Below are 20,158 nucleotides of genomic sequence, written 5' to 3'. Positions count from 1 at the left end.
AATTGTTTGAAGTGATTCCTGGAGTAACTAAATATAATCACTATTTCTGACAAATGTAAAGGTCATTTTTAAGTCTCAAAGAACCACAGGCTACCAGTTTCTTTAGTAACACAGTACTATATAAGTGCACACACACACACACACACACACACACACACACACACACACACATCAGGGGTTTTATATATAGAAACCTATTCAGATCCATGTACTAGGAACCAAATCCTCAGTTGCTTTAAAGATATCATTTACAAATGTCCATTTTTTTCTTTGATTTTATTGATTTTTTGTCCCCTTATTTTTCTTCATCAACTTGTTGAGTCTGTTTTGAATGGCAGATGAAAAGGTTACATCATAAATCTGATATTTACCTCCAGATGTCTTAAAAATTGATATAATTTATTGGGCATTAACCCTTAATCTGATAAGTTTTAAGGCACTTCAGTCTTTTGAGAAATTTTACCAAAAGGTAGAGAGGCTTTTAATTTAATCATTGTTGCATAGCTGAATTTTTATAGGTTTTTGACTGTCAAAGTCTCTTTGACATTCAAAGATGTTCATCATTTATAGTTTGAAATAAAGCAATCATCTCATCAATATTGGAAAACCTGGAATGTTTGTAATTCCACCGTTCTATAGCCAATTCTTTCCTTAACTCATCAGTTTCTTGGAATGTCCTATAAAATGTAGCCAATTTCATCCAAAATACACTACTAAAACATTATTTCCTACCCCTTTTCTCTAGACATTCAGGTTAAAAAGACAAGTTCATTTGTCTTCATGATCTAATTTTCAAAATTACCCCAGGCAAGAATTTTAGCACTCTATCATATATGAAAAATGTTCTACCATTTCTTATCAAATCACCATATTTCCAGGCACCTCTAATAGCAATGTCACATTTGAAGTCTTTGTTGTGAGAGCACCTCATTTGCAGTACTAATTTTCTGCATTAGGGGAGTGTCTTGGTGTTTCCCAAGATCATCCCCAGGTTTAGTGTTTTACTAAAAGGACTCATTGAACTCGTAAGTCATTATACTCATGGTTATGGTTTATTACCATGAAAAGATACACAGGAAAATCAGCAAAAACAGGTACATCAGGCCAAGTCTGGAGGAAACTAGGAGCAAACTTCCTGGGAGAGTTTTCTCCCAATGGAGTCAACCAAGAGACACTTAATTCTTTCTGCTAGAAACTGTATCTACATGTAGGAAGTGCTCTCTCTACCAGGAAAGCTTGCTTGAACCTAAGAGTTTTTAAAGAGGGTCACATATAAAGCATATAATCCCTTCATGACTGACTGTACTTACCAAAACTGCAGAATTCCAAAAAGAAAGCAGGCAACCAACATAAATCACATTGTTTGCATAAAGTATCTAAACAAACTGCATATTATTTCCTTCAAAACTCCAAACATGCAACACACTCTTATCAGTAGGACATTCCAAGCATTCAATTCCCAGTAGCCCCCCCCAAGGGCCATTCAAGAAAACAGGCTCTTCTGGGAATGTGCAGGTTTTAAGGAATTTAGACCTGATGAATTAATTTTTTTCTTGTACATGCATGTTAGAACATACTGTGATAACAGCAATGAAAGACCCTAATTTCACTGACTTAATACAAGTATTTCACCACCACCACCACCTGCCAACCCTATTTATGTGAAGCTTACCAAAAATCTGAAGAGTACTTCAAGGCACTTCATCACCACACCAACCTCAGTAACCCATGCAGCTGCAGTCCTTTTTTTCTGCCATGTGAGCACAAAGCTTTATCTGCCACTGTGTGGTTGAAGAGGAAGAGATTAGAGGATCCCATGGAGCATTTCATGGCATCATCCAGTAAAATGTGCTATTTTTGCTCACATTTCATTGTTTCTCACAGGGCCCCACCCAATTGCAAGGGGCAGGGATTTCAGACTCCCTGAAAGAAGGTGTAAACAGAAACATCTGAAATGAAGTCAAGAACTCAGAAACATCAAGGAACCCCAAAATGGAGCTAGGAGGCCAATGGGGGGGGTGTTGGTCTCCTACATGTCCATGCCTGGTGAAATATGAACTTTTAGACTGTGCCAACCACAATCTACTACATCCTGGTGGAATTGTCAGAATGAGGCTTATTTCACTGAATTCCAACCTAGTATCTGGCATGGCAACCTATCCTATATAAACTGTTAATTATTTTTGCCTATACCAATGATAATTCTTTCAAAACAACTTCTATAGCCTGCAGTTTTTGCCTTTATCAATCTCTTTCTATATCTTTCTTGGAGCACATTTCAGTTTTCTCCTGAATCTTTGTCTCCTTGATTTAAATTCCTCAATACCCCAGATAAACTTTTGGTTTGCTTTACAGTCTCAATCCTTCCTGGTTTGACAAAGGAACAGAGTTCCAGTCGTCAGTGAGAACTAGTAGTGTTCATCATATTTACAATTTATCAATATTCTGGATAGTGAATCTATGCATACAGAGAGGTTATACATAGTTATAACCAGGAAAATCATATATTTTTGAATTACTGAGAAGAAAAAAAAAAAAGCCAACTCAGGGTACTAGTGGTAACAAAAAGCTTCTCTTGAAATGAGAACATTTTCTTGTGTCCACATGTACGTCAGTATCAACCCTTCCGAAAAGGAATAGTGTTTTTTCACAGAAGTTGGGAGGTAACATCTCATGATAAAAATAAGGAAACACGTTCATTCTCTTGAGATCCTTTGGAGAAATCTGATACAGTCTTCTAAGAGGAAGGGGATTTTCTCCACAGGTATAAACCCTCCAGAGGGGTAGGGATTGGAACTCAAAATGGGTTGAAGAACCCATTTTGAACAGTGTAGCTTTTGAACGCTTTCTATGGGCCTGACCTTTTGGTAAAAAATATCCATATATCATATTATTCCTTACAAGAATCTTTTGAAATGGGCATTTTATTAATTCTGTTTTAGAGCTAAAAAGTCTAACATTTTTGGACAGGTAAACAGGTGAAATTGAGTGGTAAATTAGGAAGAGTGAGAACGTGAACCCTGGTCTGTGTTGCTCTGAGACACGTTTGTAAATACAAAGCAAATTTTTCCTTGGAGTTAGATGACCTCGGAACTGTGAATAAGGCTGTGTCATCGGCGAGGACAAATGAAGTAATTGAGAATGCTACTCACTCTCAATACTTTTGTAGTCCTATTCATTCTTCCAGCCATTATCATACAAATGATGACCATGTATCTGGAATAAGAAAGTTTATTTACTATAATTTCTCCTATTTTTACAAAGACTTATTATTGAGTTTATGTCTTGATATGTAGAGAATTGTGCTCCAGGTTAGGGCAGGAGATATAAGGACACAGGGAAGCACAGGAGAGAAAGGGATAAGAGAGGGCAGGGGTTAGGAAGCAGGGCCTAGGGGTCAAGGGGTCATGGAAAGTCAGGGGGTATGGTGAAGACAGAGGTGACACAGGGCAGGCAAAAAAGAAATAGCTAAGAATACTGCCCTAAAAGCTTTTATTCCTTAGTCATAGAAACAGAATAGATACATAAAAGTGATAGCCAGCATCTTGAGTCAATGTATTTTTTTTTTTCCCTCTAGACGTCTAATTGATTAGAACAGGATGGGATGCCTGGATGGGTCAGTAGGCTAAGCATTTGCATAGGTCATGATCCCAGGATCCTCATCCTGGGGCCAGATCCCCATTCCCCCAAGGTCAAGCCCCATGTTGATCTCTCTAATCATCTGGGATCCTGTTTCCCCTGCTTGTTCTGGTCCTTGCTTGGTCTCACTCTCTTTCTCTGTGTCAAATAAATAAATGAAAATCTTAAAAAAAAAAAAAAAAAAAGCAGCAAGATGTTACTTAGTGAAGATGTTTATTATTGTCTGCCTCATGGAAGATGTTCCAAAGTGATCTAATTAGGAAGGGAAATGATCAGAGAAGGGTCATTGTGGTTGAAGTGGGTGGAACATGGAATTAAGAATCCAATTTGAAACCAAGCTCTTCCTCTTAATAGTTACATGATTGTTATTTCATTGTTTTTAGCTTCAACTGTTATCTGTAAAATGGGGATAATAATAACTATATCTTAGATTTGATGGAAGAGTCAAAGAAATAATGTATATACCATACTTGGTGCCTTTCTTGAAACAATGTGAGCCTCAATCTGTATCTGTTCCTCATCCTTGCTTCAAGGCTGGCATGATCCCTGTCCTTCTGGTACTCAACTGCTTAATTAAGGAAACATTGATGGGTGCCTGGGTGGATCAGTTGGTTAGTTAAGTATCTGCCTTCAGCTCAGGTCACAATCCCAGGGTCCTCTGCTCTGCAGAAAGCCTGCTTCTCCCTCTCCCTCTGCCTGCTGCTCCTTCTTTTTCTGTGTCAAATAACTAAATAAAATCTTAAAAGAAAAGAAAAAAGGAAACATCGATTGAATTCTTATTCTATAGTAGTCACTCTTCCAGTTGCTCAGGATTGAGCAGTGAACAAACCAGATTTTCTACTTTCTTGGACTTTATATTCTTGTGGGAGTTCCATTAAAAAAAGAAAGAAAATCCTAAGGAACCAAATAATTATACAAACCTATTTCAAATGTTGATACATTTTATGAAGTGATTGAAAGTCTGATGTGCTAGTGAAGGGGAGGGAGGATATTCAGGGGAACCTCTCTGGTACAGTGATATCCGGGTGAGTACAACTGGAGACACCTTTTTTCAGTGGGACTAACATGTGTAGAGACATGGATTTGATGGATGAGCTTCAAGTTTTGGTGGAAGCAGAATGCCTGGAGTATAGTAAACACCACCGGGAAGAGTGACAGAAGCTGGCATAAAGGCATGGTCCAGATGATGTAGCTCCTTTTAAACTGCAGTAGAGGGTCTGAGTTTGTTCTCAGAGGCAGCTGTGACAATGACCGATGGGCCATGCCAAGGATTCAGAGGAGGAGCTGTGGGGGACGTCCTGTGAGTAGATTGTGAGCCCTCAGAGAGCCGCGATTGGGAATTCAAACAGTCTCATTACATCACTTCAAAAACTTGATCCACCTCTCCCCAGGCAGCCCCAGAACCCTTTTCCTTGCTTGACCAACTGGGATCATTAGCCAATTCACATTTTTCTCAACCCATTTCTTCCAGGCCACTGATCCATGAGGCCTGCTCCAGCCGTGCTGAATTTTCCTTCCAATGAATAAACTCCCTTTCATGGCCTCTCGGACTGTCCCCTGTGCAATTTCCCGGGCGTTTCTTCCATTTGGTTCTTGGACATGCCTCTGTTACCATTTTCATTATTTTAAAAATGGAGAGGAAGTGTTTCTGCTGAAGTTGCCCAATCTTGTTTTCACTCTATTGGACTCCAAAGTGTGCTGTCTGGGCGCGGGCAGATGGATGAGGCAGAAAAGCCACTGATTTGATTTTCCCTTTCAATTTTCAGATCTTTCCCTGCTTGCCTGGTTTCGTTTTCTCTTCTAACAGTGCACCTAACTATGCGCCTTTTTCTTCCCTCTTGAGGTAATCCTTTTTATTGCTTTTACCTGTAACATTTGCCTTTGATGGTTTCTGGATATGTGTTTAGGATCAAAGATGTTCTGTTCTAGGCTTAGTTATCCTGTCTGTGCTTTAACTTAGTTATTTCCCTTTGTTCTGTGATTTTTTTTGTCTTTTTTTGGCTCATTTTTTCAGTGCCCTCTTCTCAGAGATTCCTTTGCTTAGGGGGTCAGAATAGTGTTGCTTAAATAAACTTTTTGTCCTCCAGAACCTTTAATGTGTCAGACAGTATCCTATTGTTGGTATTTTGAAAGAGAAATACCACCTCAGAGAAGCTCAAAATTCTTGTACAGGTTTTGATGTTCTGTTCTTGTTTTAATGCCCAACAATCAATTAGTTGGTATGTATTCCCTAAATTAGATCCCCACTCAAGCCAAAAAACAGCTCCTCATCTGTCCCTGCTGATGGGCAGTAAACCTAAGAAGCATGTTTTAATAAGTGTCTGCAGAAAATTTGAAATAATTTTCTAAATGTTATTGCTCCCTTATTTCCCAGAAATCACTACCGCTGGGATTCCAAGTAGTGTTGTCATCTATGGTGGGGCAGGATGCACACAAATTGCATGATTATGCTAAATATTTGGAAATATATTTGTGTGTGTGTGTCTGTGTGTATATATTGCATAATTAATTCCTTTTTTCTGCTTTAATTTTTTAGGATACCTAGCTTGCTTTATTAGCTGAGTGAGTTTATCATCAGTTATATACACTGCATTTTGTGACAATATTTTGACTAAATAAATTATTTGCAGTTTTCATGCTTTACTACACTTTTCAACCACATACAGAATTGACGTATACGGGCATGGAGCATTGCTTTTTTATGTAGGTTTTCTTCAATTTTGACCCCAGATTTCAAAGAAACATTTAAAGTTTGTCATGAAATATAACTATTTCTCTAGGTATTTCTAAAATTTGCTGGTTGAAGACTTGTACTATTACAAATATCCATAGACATTATATGTATTTGCTTCATGTTTAAATGCATATATTTTGATCATTATAAAAACAGTATAACCACAGTATAATAAGAAATTGGAAAAAAAGAGAACCATACTCTCTTAATATAATCATCCTATTTTAATAGAAACACTGCTTTCATTTCAGATCCTACAGTTTCTGTTTCTGAGAAGCTTATGGTGCTCCTGCATACCCAAAACTTGCTAGACCCTGGGAATAGAAAGAAGAAATGGAATAGTGTCTGAGCTCACAAGAGATCCCAGGGGAGACAGCAGTCTCCTACAAAGCCCGTGAAGAGATTAGTTTAGACAGAATGCTGGAGACTCTGGGATAGAATGATTAGGGGAAACTTAGGTATTCATTAAAAGAGGCAGAGAAAGATTCTGGGGGAAGGGGATTCCTGAGTTTTATCTAAAAGGATAAATTGGTTTAACTCAAGAGAGGAAGGATAGGAAGCTCATTCCAGGAAAAAGAAATGCCATGTGTTTCATTTGGGGTTTCCCAAATGCCACAGTTTAATTTGGGGTACTATAGCAATTCACTCTTACCAAAATACAACCCAAGTGGTAGGAAATGTTAGAAATAAAGTTCTTAGTCAATTGCAGGCTAGTCTGTGCATCATGCTTTGAACATAGTTTTAATCAAGGAACATGTAGATACAGAGCTGTTATGTATTCATTTTATATACATATGTGTGTATACATACATGTATGCATGTTTATTCCATGTTGCATTTAACAAAAATCAAGTGACTATGTTTTACTTACTATTAAATTTTATATATTGTTAAATATTATAAATTTCTAAATAAATGTTGTTAAATATTGCTATGAAAATGAAATAATATTATGGCTATTGCTCAAAATGGTATAAATTCCAGGGCTTTTACTCCCCCACCTCCCCATAGCATGAACCATTCCTTTAGACTATGTTCCTAGGCTGGCAGATAGTCTAACAAAATAAAAACAACTTTATGCTTCTCAAAAGAAATCAGAAATTACTTAATAAAGTGGTTTTTACTAATTTAAGCTACCTCTCACCTATATGCAAGTTTGAATGTACACATTTCTCAGTAGCCACTTCCAACACTGGTGATTGTCCCCCTTAAGTTTTACTAATTTATTTGGCAGATTATTTCTTAGTCTTTAGTATCAGATCCTTGTGATACAGTAAGAATTATTCTCATGTCTTAATGATGTTATGAGGATTAATTTAAGTAATGAATGAAAATTGCAGAGCACACTGGCATATACAAGTGTTCAATAAATTATAGCAATCATGTTATTATCTCTCTGACTAATAAAAACTATCTTGATCTATTTTTTCTCTTTCTGGACCTATTGGAGAATTAATAACTTAATGAATACTTAATGCTTATGTTAGAAAGCATTTTTTATTTTATGCCAGTGATTGACTACCAGCACACAAAGCCCACAACTAGGATGAGGTACAAAAAGCAATGGGATATTTCAAATCTCCCAAAAAATATCAGTCCATGTAGATTCTCATTTAATACAACTTAGTAAAATTCCCAAGGTTTGAATTAAGAAAAAACTTAAGTAAGGTAGCCCAATGGACTCACCACATTCCAGGCAGGGAAAATGACTATTAGCTCTAGTTCTTATATCCAAGAGATTCTCTTGTACTAGAAACCATTCAAAAGTGGAAGTGCACTGTCTTAGATATAAGATCCATTAAAGAAGAAGAATGGGGGAGGAGAGAGTGTGGAAATAAATGTGTCTTTCTCAGATAGTAAGAGACTGAACTTTAAGTACCCCTGTAGATCTTAATGTTGCTCAAAAATGTCAGGCAGAGGTATAAAAACAAAACAATTAAACAAAACATGTTGGTGTTAATCATAGCAGTGGTACATTTTGTTTCCTTTCCTCAGCCTATTTTTTTAGTCAGGGCTATTAAAATCTAAATTATGGATGATAAAATTCACCCTTTTAGCTGCTTCTCTCAAAGAACTTATCCATTTAGCCTGACTTATCAAATTTCTTTTCTTTTTTTTTTTTTTTAAAGATTTTATTTATTTATTTGACAGAGAGAGATCACAAGTAGACAGAGAGGCAGGCAGAGAGAGGGAGGGAAGCAGGCTCCCTGCTGAGCAGAGAGCCCGATGTGGGACTCGATCCCAGGACCCTGAGATCATGACCTGAGCCGAAGGCAGCAGCTTAACCCACTGAGCCACCCAGGTGCCCTCAAATTTATTTTCTTAATGCTGTTTATAAGGTTCCTTTATACTTTGAACATCTGTAGGACTTAAGGTGATATTCCCTCTTCCATTCTTAATACTGGTAATTTATGTCTTTACTCTTTTTTTCTTAATCAGTTTGGCCATATATATATCTATCTATATCTATATACGTATTTTAATTTTACTTATTTATTTATTTATTTATTTGAGAGAAAGAGAGAGAGAGCAGGCTCACAAGTAGGATGGAGGAGCTGAAGGAGAGGGAGAAGCAGACTCCTCGCTGAGCAGGCAGCCCCACACAGGGCTTGATCCTAGGACCCAGAGATCATGACATGAGCCAAACGCAGATCCTTGACCAACTGAGGCACCCAGCTGCTCCAGTTTGGTCAGATTTTTATCAATTTTATTATTGACCTTTTTAAAGGACCAGTTTTTATTTATTGATTTTTCTCTCTTTCATATTTTCAACCTCACTGATTTTTGTTATCTTATTTCCTTTTTTTTCTTTTGTATTTAATTTGTTCCCTTTTTTTTCATTTGTGGGAAAGTGATTTTTAATAATTTTTAAATTCAATTTAGTTAATATATAGTGTAATATTAGTTTCAAGGGTAGAATTTAGTGATTCATCAGTTACATGAAACACCCAGTGCTCATTACATCAAGTGCCCTCCTTAATGCCCATCACGCAATTACCCCATCCCCTCATTTACTGTCCCACTCCAGCAACCCTCAGTTTGTTTCCTATAGTTGAGAGATCCTATGGTTTGCCTCCCTCTCTGTTTTTATCTTATTTTCCCTTCCCTTCCCCACGTTCATCTGTTTTTTTTTTTTTTCTTAAATTCCACATATGATGAAATCATATGGTATTTGTCTTTCTCTGACTGATTGCCTTTGCTTAGCATAATACCTTCTGGTTCTATCCACATTATAGCAAATAGCAAGATTTCATTCTTTTTCATTGTTGAGTAATATTCCATTGTATACATATATACAGCTCTTCCTTATCCATTCATCTATGAATGAACACAAGGGTTTCTGGAGTAGCCATCCTTATATGGGACAAACTAGATTTTATTTTTATTTTATTTTTTAAATATTTTGTTCATTTGAGACAGAGAAGTAAAGGAAGAGCATGAACAGGAGGGAGGGGTAGAGGGAGAGAGAGAAGCAGAATCCCTGCTGAGCAGGGAGGCCCAATGCAGGGCTCAATCCCAGGATCCTGGGATCATGACCTGAGCCAAAGGCAGACACTTAACTGATTGAGCCACCCAAGCACCCCAAGAGAAACTAGATTTTAAAGCAAAGACTGTAATAAGAGATAAAGAAGGACACTATATCATAATGAAGGAGTCCATTCAACAAGAAGATCTAACGATTGTAAATATTTATGCCCTTAAATTGGAAGCAGCCAAATATATAAATCAATTAACAACAAACTTAAAGAAACTCATTGATAATAATACAATAATAGTAGGGAAAATTAATACCCCATCATTCACAGCAATGGACAGATCATCTAAGAAGAAGATCAACAGGGAAACTAGGGCTTCGAATGACACACTGGACCAAATGGACTTAAAGGATATATTCAGAGCATTTCATCCTAAAGCAGTAGAATATACATTCTTTTCAAGTGCACATGGAACATTCTTCAGAACAGATCACATACTGGGTCACAGGTCAGGTCTCAGCTGGTATAAAAAGATTGAGATCATACCATGCATAGTTTCACACCACAGTGTTAGGGAAACTTGAAGTCAACCACAAGAAAAAAAATAGGCAGGACCATAAATACATGGAGATTAAAGATCATCCTACTAAATAATGAACAGGTCAACAAGGAAACTAAAGAAGAATTAAAAAAAATACATGGAAGCAAATGAAAATGAAAACAAGACAGTTCAAACCTTTGGGATGCAACAAAACCTGTCCTAACAGGGAAATACATAGAAATACAGGCCTACCTCAAGAAGCAAGAAAAGTCTCAAATATACAACCTAAATTTACACATAAAGAAGCTGGAAAAAGAACAGCAAATAAAGTCTAAATCCAGCAAGAGAAGAGAAATAATAAAGACTAGAGCAGAAATCAATGATATACTAATAAAAATAGTAGAACAGATCAACAAAACGAGGAGCTAATTCTTGGAAAGAATTAACAAGGTTGATAAACACCTCGCCAGACTTATCTAATGCTATGGGTTTTAAGTACTACTTAAGCTGCAACAGATAAAGGTTGATATGTATTCATTTTAATTTAGTCTGGAATATTTCCTATTTCCATTTTTGTTTTCTTCTTTGACACAGAGTTTATTAAGAAGTTTGTTTTTAAACTTCCAAATATTTGAGTATTTTTCAATTATTTTCTATTTATTTCTAGTTTCCTCCTCATTGCAATCTAAGGATATATGTTGTGCAATTTCATTCTAGAAATTTTGTGACACAGAAGTGGTCTATCTTGTGAATTGTGTGTGTACTTCAAAAAAAAATGTATTCTGTTGGGTTTCTCCATTTGTCTTGTGAAAGTCAATTAGGTCAAGTTAGTTGATAGCATTGTTCAGGTCTTATATTTGCTTACTGATTTTCACTTTACTTATTTTATTAATTACTAAAACATCTCCAGCTATAACTGTAGAGTTTAGAGTAGTCATTTTAAAATTCCACGTGTAGTGTCACTGATTCTTAACACCTAATAAATCAAATTTTCTTTTATTTATTTAAAGAAATATAATTCACCAAAATGTGTCTGCTGATGCTTAAATTCAGTGTAATTCAGGTCTTAGTCAAAATAAGAAGCACCAGATACTTTCATTAAGTAGCACATGGTTAATTAAACTATTTATGCATTCATGTATAAGTAAATAAAAGACATATTTTGGTATTTGGGGATCTATCTCTATTCAACGATCTTTCTAGGTATCACTAACCAAAAGGTAACAGACTAGATTTTTTTTTCAAGATTTATTTGAGAGGGATTCCATGCTAACAAGAGAGAATCTCAAGCAGACTGCCCACTGAATGCCAAGCCCCATGCCAGACTTGATCTCATGACACTGAGATCATAACCTGAGCTGAAATCAAGAGCCAGGGAGTCCACTGCCTGAGCTACCGAGGTGCCCCGAAATTTCTTCTGACATTAAGATCCTAGGTGATGGTTTTTAGAAAATTCCCATTTTAAGGTTCGGTTGCATCAGTTGTAGGAGAGAGAAGGGAAAACTAAATGAGATTTTAAGAATTTTTACTTTCTGTGACATCATTTTCACCAAGAAATCAGCATTATTTATTTTATTTACATTTGCTTGATTTAATATGTTTTTAGGAGCCTATCACTTTTCTCCTATTAGGTAACTTACTAACTTGAGTCTCACTCTGTCAGTTGTAAAATAATATAGTAACCACAACCCTGCCTATATCCTGGGAAATTATAATAAATGAGAAGATGACTAGGTAAAAAGTTGTACACAACAAAATCAATATTATCCTAATGATTATTATTAAGCAAAAACACTCACATGCTAGTGAAAGTTGCTACTTCTGAACCACACGCACACACACGCACACCACTTCTGCCCCAGAAGCTTAATTATATCTGTACTAAAACTTGTACCTCTTTGAATGATCTTATATTGTTTCTAACTCAACATTTCATGATCTTTTCTTCCCTAGGCAGCTAATTAAATCAGCGGCTGAACTCTTCAATTCATACTAAGGCAATCAGGAATTTCTATTTCTTTTCAACTAGTTCCCTCAAATAATTGCACAGTTTCTTTTTCTAGAATCTTGAAGGAGCAAGACGGAATGGATTTTAATGGGCTACTTTCAGAGCCACAAACAAGACTGACTTTTCAAAACTTTGGCCGAGTAGTATTTATTTGAACGGAAGAAGGTTTGACTGATTGAAAATAAGCTAGTATATTTCCTAACGTGGCTTTTGATTAATATCAATGATTCTGAATTTGTGCCATCTACTTTAAAAAGAAACCCAACTTGTGAAGCATTCTTATTTTTCATCCAGAGAGGATTAGTGGAGAGAAAATTAAGTTCCCTCATCTAAGTAAGTACCTCAGGGAACTATTCACCTATCAATGTATGGGAGAGTTTCTGCCTGTAACATACCCAATTTCATTAGCATTAATGGGAGTTTTGTGTGAAGTCCTGTGTGAATCATTGCTTTAGGAGATCTGTAAGAGTTGTTTGATTACTTTTATTCTGTAATGGCTCTATTCTCCAGCTCAAACTTTTAACTCGTTAGGCTTGCAATAGATGCTAAAGTTTGAAAGGAATCAAGCTTGGACTTCTGCAGGTAATTAAATCAGAGGAGCATCACATGCAGTCATTCACCACTGTGACTAGCAGATACGTGCTGCCTATCAGGTGCCCGAATGTTCTGCTAGAATGCGGTCTCTAGCATGGGAGGACTCAAACTTGAGTTTTTAGCTTTCATCCAATTATGTTTTGTTAATGTGAAAAAAATAGAAATATGTTTTATTAATATGTTCTCATTTATGAGTATTCTTACTCAAGCCTTCTATTTCCCCTCATTGCTGGACTATGAATTCTGGTCCCATTTGGATGATCTTTCAAGTACCCCACCCTTGCCTTTGTTCAGCTTCTACTTTCTAATGATCTTTACATAGTATGAAAATAGAATCTGTGTCCAAATCTGGACAATTCTGAAGATGAAAGGAGAAACTTGTGAGGCTGCATGGTCTGAGTGCACACACATAAACACCCTGGATGTGCATTAGGGAACTTCAGCAGCCTTAGTGAGGGGGGGAGGAAGATAGAGCTAGAAGCCCAGCTGGTGGGCAGCCCTAGGTCCCTCTGACCGAGGTTGGGCTGCTTTTGCCGCCAGGGGCCTCCTCCTCTGGACCTAGTGTGCTCACACACATACAGACCTGGGATAGAAGATTATTTTGGGGACTCAGAAGAAGAAGAGGTGGGTCCTGACTAGATGAAAATTCAGATGAATTACCTGGTGAATGAAAAAGAAAGCACCAGAAATCTGACAGTATTTCCCTTTCCTTGGTGAAAACCTCACTTTATGTGTAATAAGGGAGACGTATGGTGAAGAAGCAGGAGTGGGACATCCAGAGACTCCAGCAAATCCAGATCTTGATGCTGGTGTAAGTGAACATCTGGATGGTTGGATCAAGATTCAGTTTCAGATGACTTCACTGTAGAGTTAGAAGATGAGTCTTGATTCAGCAGATTATAGCCTTAGTGAAGGAGAATAACTCTCAGAGGAAGATGATGAGGGATATTGAGGTAAATCAGGCAGGGCAGAGCGATAGAGGTTCACTTGAAGAAGATCCTGAAATTTCCTCAGCAGACTACCAGAAGCATAATTTATGAAATAAAAATGAATCCTCCCCTTTTACCCTACTGCAACAGATGTTGGGCAATTGGTAAGTGGCTTCATAAATAGGAAGAGAAAATATCTGTTAAAAGCCAATCTAGAAAAGTTAACCCAAGGAGGAGAAGGCTTTGGTGTTTCTGATTGTAAAAAACAAAAACAAACAAACAAAATAAAACAAACAAAAAACACAAAAACTACAGTGGATGATTCCAAAGACTCATATGTTGAAGAAAATGATGATCACCTAAATCTCCCAATTCTAACAAAGTGAACACTATTCTCAGGCATGAACTTCTAATTGGATCACATATAGCAGCCAAGAGATCAAGGAGTCTGAATGGGAAAAAACATGAGACAAAAAAGAAAATATGGAATCTAGTTTTCTCCTTAATGCCATTGATTCTCATGGGATTTGCCTAGGTCAACCTAAAAACAGTTGCATTGTCCATTGCAATATAGGACATTTTATGGCATGTTTTACATGTGCAAAGCAGCTTAAAAAATGTATGCAAGATGAGTAAGTCCTATAGACCTGCTGTACAACATAGTGCATACAGTTAACACGTATTAGGCACTTAAAATACACTGAGAATAGATCTCATGTCAAGTGTTCTCACACACACACACACACACACACACACACACACACACACACCAAAAACACAAGGAAATTGTGGGAGGATGGATATGTTTAGGACCCTAACTGTGGTAATAATACAATGAGTGTATGCTATGTCCAAACTTAACAAAATGTATACATTAACACATGTAATTTTTTGTAATTTGTATCAGTCATACTTTGATAAAGCTTAGAAAAAGAGAGAAGCAAGCCCTACCCAGTAGGAAGTCAACCAATTCAAATGATTGTGATATTCCCCCTAGTTGACCTGTCCATGAAAGATTATATATATCTAACAATATAACCCTAAACATTTAAATGAACATGAAATGAATCATGTTTTTTTGTATGTCAAAGCAAGAAAGTGTCTTAGTTCATGTATCTTTCTTCTCATCAGAGTAATTTACCTATTGGGATTGGTAGTGAATGTTTACTTCCTTTTAGGAAAATGTAAATTCTGTTTACATATTTGGTTTTTGATGTAATTTAGATTGGATATGTTGTTCATCCTTTATTCCTATTCCTTATATTTTAAATATTATCCACTTTCTCTTAAATGAGAAGTACCTAATTTTATTTTTATATAAGTAGGGCATTTAAATGTAACTTATTTAGTGCTTTTCATGTAAGGAGAAAAAGTTTGTGTGGAAGATTTAATATTAAAATTTTAAATACCCTTTAATCTTGCGATTCTTAGTTTCTCTCCTCTTTCAGAGCCTCTTAAAATACTTTTTCCAGATAAAAAATAAATTGGTAGTTATATTTGGTGCTGTGTAATTAAAGTGTACTTCTTCTCCAGCCGCTTTGGTATATAAGGGATTAGTGGTAAAGATGTTGTCTCTTGAGAAGTCTTTGGGAATAGGCATTATTTATCCATAAAACAGAACTTTTTAAGGTTCTGTAGTAGAACATGGAGTGGTCCTGTGAGGTACAGCCTGGGGTATCAGACTCTTCCCCACACAGGATTTCAGGATGTGGCAGAATCAACTCTTTCCCCTAAATTAATACACAAATCTAATATATTTTGAGCTACATTCTTGGGCTGGGTTACATAGTGCCAAGTTGTTTCCTAGGATTCAGAACTTCATTTATGGCAAGTTCTAGAAACCAGTGAATTCAAAAAGATAAATTTAGAAATTTTATGGGAAAAAAAGTGTTCAGGGACACCTGGCTCACTCAGTTGTTTAAGTGTCTGCCTTTGGCTCCGGTCCTGATCCCAGGGTCCTAGGATTAGCCCCACATTCTCCCTCTCCCTCCGCTGTTCCCCCTACTTGTTCTCTCTCTCTCTGTGTCACTGTAAAATAAATAAATACAATCTTTAAAAAAATAAAATGAAAAATGTCCATTTTAAAACTAGCTAGAAAAGTCCTAACTTTTTTCTAAATTATCCAGAAATTATGTGTCACCTTTCTTCAAAAAAAAATAGGGTCAAAACATAGGATTCTAAAATATCTTTCAAACTCTGTAGATTAATTTCTTCATTTGTGTTTAAATATGAATCTTATTTGAAGCAAAACACTGTGAATCACTATTTTGATTTAGGATCCCAGTATTTTTCTCCTGTGTGTGGTAGTTCTATAGACTTGCATGAGAGCAGTGAGATCAACTGAACTACAAGTTCAGAATAGGGCTGCAGAGTCACTTCAAACAACTTTCTGTGCCAGTCACTAACAGTATATTGTTATAAACTTCAGAACCCCCCACACACCCCTTCCCCATGTATGCATATGTAAGCAAGAAACAAATGGCCGAAGGGATTAGTACATCAGCCAAAGAGTGGTCCTGAAGCACATCAACTAGAACTAAGTAGAACTCATCTTTTTTGAGGAGAGTTGGTGGCATAAATGAGATTACCAACAATATATATCTGGGGTATATGTCTGCAGTGATTATATAATTTATAAAACATTCATATCTATGTGCAGTTGGAGTCTCCTGTATGCCTATGGATCAGCAACATGGAAATTTTTTTCCCATTTTCAGGTTTAGTGTATTCACTTATTGATTTACAAATAATTCATTAAATGTTAGAGTAGGAAAAATAATGAAAGAAGAACCATTAATGATGATGTAAGGACAACAAGGATAAAATGAGGGACCTTGTCTTTGACTCTAACCTTCTGAAGTACATACTCATTCACACAGATACCTGCCTGGTCTGCAAAATCTAGAAAAGTTCTGCTTATAAACACCCTAGGTTTTTTGTTTATTTGTTTGTTTTTCACACATTTTCACACGTTTTTATACCCTCCTACTTAGTTTTAGTCCAACTTGCCTTTCATCTCACCAAGGTCTCCTTCCTTCTATTCTGTCTACTTTTCTGGTATCTCTTTCTAACATATTTCACTCCCACCCCCTTCCTCTCCATGTGGATTTCAATGGCACTTCCCTATCAACCTCCAGAGTAACCACACTGTTCAGAGAAAAACTGGAATCCCACAAAGTATGGTTCCTCTAGGTACATTTTCTCTAGCATCAGATGGGCACCAAGACTGTCCGACAAGCCTGTTGTCTCAGTAGGCTCTCTCACCGTTACTATGTTAGCTATTTTAAATCTTGATCTTCTTCAGCCTTCAACTCGCTAGCCCTGTAACCTACTTAGAGCAGATAATTTTAGCTCTTACTTCAGAACAAACAAATGCCATTGCAATTGGAAATCTGTTCATGTCAAACCCATAAAGGTAAATGTACCTGAACCCTTATTTTTATCTTTTACATGTATCCCAGTGTAAGAGAGACCTTCCCCCTTTGAAAGATTAATTCATTCGCCAGAGTTCTTCAATCTATAGCCTGCTACCTCCCAGGAGACCTGGCTATATTGGTTCTTCCCTCTTTCCGCAGTGACTTCAAAGAAAACAATTAGCTAACATTGGTTGAGAGGATGTGGACCCACATTCCCAGATGAAGAGAGGAAGACCTAGAGAAAACATCCAAAATCATACTGCTTGAGAATGGAAGGGCTAGAATTAAGATTGAAATGTGTAACACCACAAAGAGAGGAATTATTTGCTACTGTATATTATCTGCATCATATAATCACTTAAACATCCATTAAATAATTCTGGAATTACTATCTATTCTTATTGTCTCTAATTCTCACATCTCCCATTGGTTCTTCAACTCACAACACTCTGGCTTTCCCTTCTCTGTTCCCCTGACACCTCATTTTCCTTGTGATCATATACCAGCTCTTTGTGGCTCAGATCTTTTTTGAGACTTCTTGATATATGCTATTTTTAATCACTCAGTGTTTTTATAGATGTTCTTTCCCTGAGCTCTAGGACACCACATGTGGTGGCTTTCTACCTCTCAGCTTGTTCTTTGTTTTGCTTTCCTTCGTGTGCTGCTCTTTCCTTAAACGTTTCTCACTTACTGCTTGTCAGAGGATTCAGTTCTTGGTCACCTCATCTATCTTGATGACTTGGGTGAGGACCTGTTTGCTGATCCTGGAATTTGCAAGGACGTTCTGTTGGAACCACTGTCACCTCTACCTTCTCAAATGCACCAAGAGCTTTAGAGTTCTTTTCTCTACACAACCCAGAGTTGCAGTCGGAACTTCACAGTGAACTAGTAATTGACAGTGTAGCTAAGGAAATATTTGGATTGCCATGGTCCTTTGGTTCTTCATTGTATAGCTGGGTTTTCTTGTACCCACTCCTGATGCAGCCTGATAATCCTTTATTCCTATCTGTTTTACTTCATCATCACCCTGTTACGGGTGCAAAGGTTGACACTATTGTCATCTACAGGTTTTTTCTGCATTTAGTCCTCTACATGTGTCCAGATAATAGCTTCAATTCCCAATCTGAGTTACCAATCTGTGTGTTACAGAGAAGGAATGACAGTTCCCAATTTTATAGAAACAATAAGGTGGCTCTTGTAAATAAAAATCTTAGGAGTTTTCTGGTGGAAGACTGAAGCCTGTGCCTCTTCTAACTTGCAGAGCTGGAAATTCTGATCTTTTGTTTGCATTCTTGGCTCTTACACAGTTTATTCTTTTTTAAGATTTTATTTTATTTGTTTCAGAGAGAGAGAATGAGAAAGCACATGCACAAGCATGAGCAAGGAGAGGGACAGAAGGAGAAGCACACACCCTGCTGAGCAGGAATCCCAGTGTGGGGTTTGATCCCAGGACCCTGGGATCATGACATGAACCAAAGACAGATACTTACCCAAGTGAGCCACCCAGGTGCCCCTCTTACATAGTTTAGATGTGCAAACATCAGTGACTATACCACAAAGGTACTTTCACCAGTAAATCAGCAATGAGTGGTGTTCACGCAGGAATACATCAGTTTATTTAGGGACCAGACCTGGTCTGGTGCCCAGCACATCCTCCTTCTCTGCTTAGTGGCAAGCAGAAAACAGGTATGTACAGTCGTAAGCAAGTGCCAGGATATGCCATTAGCAACATATGATACCAAGTTCTTGGACTGGTCTTGCCTGAAGGAAATTTAATTTTCTTTGAAGACAGAGTGTAGGTTAGGGTGTTATTCTGTTTAGTTAGACATTTTTTGTCCATTGTTAGCCCACCCATTATCCTTTCATGTCCCATTATACTATTTTCAGCACGACAGAACAGAGATAGGTGACTAGGCAAGAAAGGAAATGCTGAAGTAGAGGGTTAAAGAAACAACTGAGTGTCCCAGGGAATCTCACACAGACTGCACATATCTGTACCACTGCCTAGGTCACTGTTTACTTTTCAGTATCCCATCTAGAGATTAAGATCTTCAGAATAAAAGGAACATACTTTCATTAGTCTAAATGAATTATAGTGCCTAACCCAGCATAGTCCACTGATAGACAAAGTTGCAAAAGTTTGCAACCACCAGGGAAGCTTCAATGGAGTATTTGTCTTCTCAGAAAATAACAGCAACAATTTTTACCATACCCATTAAAGCTTATAGTTTTACTGTTACCTCTGGATGAATCTCGCACATGAATCTTTTCATGCAATGGTAATACCCTACTAAAATTTTAGACTTCCATTGCTCCATTTGTTACTGAAACGTTTGTCAAAGAAACAGGAAAGGTAAAATACAGGTCAGGTCCATCATAGTACCTTTGTATCCCACACACCCAAAGTATACATTTCTGGACTAGTCTGAAAGCACAATGTAACACTTAACCCTGACATAACAAATTCAACCCCACAGTTAAGATGCAGCTATAAGACTGGTCATAATAATACCTGGTAGAATCTTTCCAGGTTCTCTTCTTTCTACACACTCCAGATATCTATATCTAGGCACACACATATACATGTGCACATATATATACATACATATATATATATATACACACACACACACAAACTTATCTACACATGTGTATATACATATAAATTTATGTCATATATATGTTATAAATATATATACACATATATATTTATTATATGGGTTTACATATTGGAAAATAAAATTCACCTTGAGAATGAATTTCATTTTGGCAATATGCATTAAGATTTCCTCTAAATATTCACAATTTTAATCCAAGGAAT

General features: G+C 36.9%; 1 pseudogene; it reads left to right on the top strand.

Annotated features, from left to right (window-relative positions):
* Positions 1-4,893: 4,893 nt before the first annotated feature.
* Positions 4,894-14,959, top strand: LOC111154065 (annotated as a pseudogene).
* The last annotated feature ends 5,199 nt before the right edge of the window (positions 14,960-20,158 follow it).

The sequence above is a fragment of the Enhydra lutris genome, unplaced genomic scaffold (genome assembly GCF_002288905.1).
Source record: "Enhydra lutris kenyoni isolate GAN:26980312 unplaced genomic scaffold, ASM228890v2 scaffoldscaffold35, whole genome shotgun sequence".
NCBI classification, from domain to species: domain Eukaryota; kingdom Metazoa; phylum Chordata; class Mammalia; order Carnivora; family Mustelidae; genus Enhydra; species Enhydra lutris.
Note: the sequence above shows the minus strand (reverse complement) of the source record. Positions and strands in the feature narration are given on the sequence as shown.